This window comes from Bubalus kerabau, chromosome 19 (assembly GCF_029407905.1).
Source record: "Bubalus kerabau isolate K-KA32 ecotype Philippines breed swamp buffalo chromosome 19, PCC_UOA_SB_1v2, whole genome shotgun sequence".
Lineage (NCBI taxonomy): Eukaryota > Metazoa > Chordata > Mammalia > Artiodactyla > Bovidae > Bubalus > Bubalus kerabau.
This window is the reverse complement of record NC_073642.1, coordinates 34,270,828-34,274,001: the sequence shown is the minus strand read 5'-3', so window position 1 is coordinate 34,274,001 and position 3,174 is coordinate 34,270,828. Positions and strand designations below refer to the sequence as shown.

The following is a 3,174-nucleotide window of genomic DNA, read 5'->3' as shown; positions in this document are numbered from 1 at the left end:
AGGGGCGTGGTCGTGTGACATCACAGAAGTCCGCCCCGCCCTCCTGCCCAACCCACTGTGAAGCCTGGTGGGCATTCCCTTCTGTCCGCTTATTACGTGTGTCTGTGCTCCAGTGGTCGGCGAGTCACCGAGGAACTTGGGAGACGGAGGAGGGGCTGGAGCCGTTCCCAGCTGCCTCTTGTTCAGATAGGTTACAACATTGTGTTAGAAACTCCTCAAAGTAAACTCCCAAAAGTGGGGATGGAAACTTAACCCCTTCAGCTTTCTTGGAGGGCAAGTTTGGGAAATACGCTCTGGTTCAGGTAGGGGACAGGAGTTCCACCAACGGGGGCAGTGGGGAGTGGAATTCCCGACTCAGAGGACTTCACCAAGCTAGGAAAGGGTTCTGTTGGTAGGGGCCGAGCAGAGAGGATCTTTTCGGAAGAATGGACTGTGCAGCTGTCCCCCATACTAGCTGAGCTCTGCCTCTCTTAGGCCTTGACCCCCGATGTCAAGTTTTATCGTTTTAGGCTTGAGGATCCCTGAGCTCAGACAGGCTTAGGGCCTGAGCTGGGATTAACCTGGGCATCCAGCATTTATTAAATGAATGAGGCAGTCCAGCAATAGAGCCATCAGTATATGGGAGATGCTGACTCATTCCCCACAAACTCAAGTTATTTATTCATGTCTTTGTACATTTCTGCTGTAACTGTGTCCAGCCACTCCTCCATACCTTCCCCTGGACGAGTACAGGGCTGCTAATTGGTCTTTTGTTGTTCATATTGTAAGCAAGATCCATTCGAATGGGGCAAAATCACTACAGAACTTTGTTTAAAATCTTTCGGTTATTTTCCATAAAGGTCCATAATCTTAGTTTGACCTCTAAGACTTGTAATATCTGCCCTTTACCTATCTATCCTTCCCATTCCTTCTTGTGCCTTCCCCTCCACTACACCCCACCCCTGAGCATCCCAGCCCTCCTAGTGGCTTTTCAGGTCCTCAAAATTATTTGTTCCTTTGCCTGCCTCAGGACCTTTGCACTGGACTCTCCCTCTTCTTGGTATGCTCGTAGCCCATGCCCTCATCATCCCCTAGTTAACTCCTACTTCTTCAAATCCAGGTTTATGGATCTCTTCCTCAGGAGTAGCCACTCTTCAGTATAGATTATATCAGCCCCTCCCCCACAACATAAACCTTGTGCCTTTCCTTCATAATACCTATTGCAAATTGTAATTACATATGTGTAAAGATGGTTATTTATGTCTGTTTCTCCCACTAGACTGTAATCTCCACAAGGGCAGGAATAGCATCTGTTTTGCTCACTGTTGTATTTCTGGCACTAACATAGTACCAAGCAGATACCAAGCAGATATTTCATAATTATGAAATATTTACTATTTACCTCATCCACTTTTCTGAGGGTCCAGCTCAACTTTTTTTTGTTTTTCCAGGAAACATCCTCAAGTGGAAGAACAGGAGGGATTTATGTTTGTTTGCCCTTAGAAACTTCTTACCCCTAACCCCCCATGGCTACCTCTCCAATCACAGTGTAAGCACACTTGTGTTTCATCTTTACTAGTGACACAAAACAGTTCTGTGATCAGACATACAGGGGTTTTTTTTCCCCACACTAATCAATTTTCTGACACCAGTTGGATGTCATTCAATTCAGTTCTGACACTATTTACCTGGATTTAGCATCAGATCCCACAGCTTAAGTAAGCACTCAGTCCCACAAGACTGCCCCCACTCCAGAGACCAATTGCAAATCCCAGGGTGTCATCACTTGTACTTCTGTAAATCAAGGTCCCCATCACCCCCCTCCTTAGTTTTAATAATTTGCTAGAATGGCTTCTAGAACTCAGAGAAACACATTTACTGGCTTATCATTAGGTTGGTGCAAAAAGTAATTGCCGTTTTGCATTGTTGAACTTTGCCGTTTGATATTGGAATACATTCTTAAATAAATGTGCTTATGTTACATCATTTTAATGTGCTTTTCTTGTTTAATGTTTTTTTGTGTGTGTGTTGGTTTGTTTTTTTTTTTTTTTTGCTAATGACATTACTTGCTGCTGCTGCTGCTGCTAAGTCGCTTCAGTCGTGTCCGACTCTGTGCGACCCCATAGACGGCAGCCCACCAGGCTCCCCCGTCCCTAGGATTCTCCAGGCAAGAACGCTGGAGTGGGTTGCCATTTCCTTCGCCAATGCATGAAAGTGAAAAGTGAAAGTGAACTCGCTCAGTCGTGTCCAACTCAGCGACCCCATGGACTGCAGCCTACCAGGCTCCTCTGTCCATGGGAGTCTCCAGGCAAGAGTACTGGAGTAGGGTGCCATTGCCTTCTCCGCATTACTTGCTATGTATTATTATTTTAGACTAGGGAAATGCTGTTAGAGGAAAAGCAAATTTAAGTGATTTTCTGACTTGAGTTCAAAATGGGTTGTAAAGTAGCAGTTAAAATTCGCAACATCAACCATGCATCTGGCCCAGAAACTGCTAAAGAATGTACAGTGCAGTGGTGTTTCAAGAAGTCTTGCATAGGAGACAAGAGCCTTGAAGATGAGGAAAATAGTGGGAGGCCATTGGAAGTTGACAACAACCAATAGAAAGCAATTATCAAAGCTCATCCAACTACATGAGAAGCTGCTAAAGAACTCAGTGTTGACCATTCTCCAGTCATTTGGCATTTGAAGCAAATTGGAATGGTGAAAAAGCTCAATAACTGGGTGCCTCGTGAGCTGACACAAATAAAAAAAATCATCATTTTGAAGTGCTGTCTTCTCTTATTCAACAACAGCAAACCATTTCTCGACTGTATTCTGACATGACGAAAAGTGGATTTTATAGAACAATTGACAACGACCAACTCAGTGGTTGGGCCGAGAAGCTCCAAAGCATTTCCCAAAGCCAAATTTGCACCAAAAACAGGTTATGGTCACTGATTAGTGGTCTGCTGCCAATCTGATCCACTACAACTTTCTGAATCCTGGTAAAAACGTTACATCCGAGAAGCATGCTCAGCAAATCAATGAGATGCACCAAAAGCTGCAATACCTGCAGCTGGCATTGGTCAACAGAAAAGGGCCAATTCTTATACAGGACAACACTCAACTGTATGTCCCACAACTAATGCTTCAAAAGTTGAACATATTGGGCTAGAAGTTTTGCCTCATCTGGCATATTCACCTGACCTCTTG

At 44.5% G+C, this 3,174-nt stretch overlaps 1 long non-coding RNA gene across 1 annotated transcript; it reads left to right on the top strand.

Annotated features, from left to right (window-relative positions):
* The first annotated feature begins 152 nt into the window (after window positions 1-152).
* Window positions 153-3,140, top strand: LOC129633611 (uncharacterized). The gene is made up of 3 exons (XR_008705101.1): window positions 153-302; window positions 1,431-1,528; window positions 2,069-3,140. It is a non-coding gene; the product is annotated as an uncharacterized LOC129633611 (long non-coding RNA).
* Window positions 3,141-3,174: the final 34 nt, after the last annotated feature.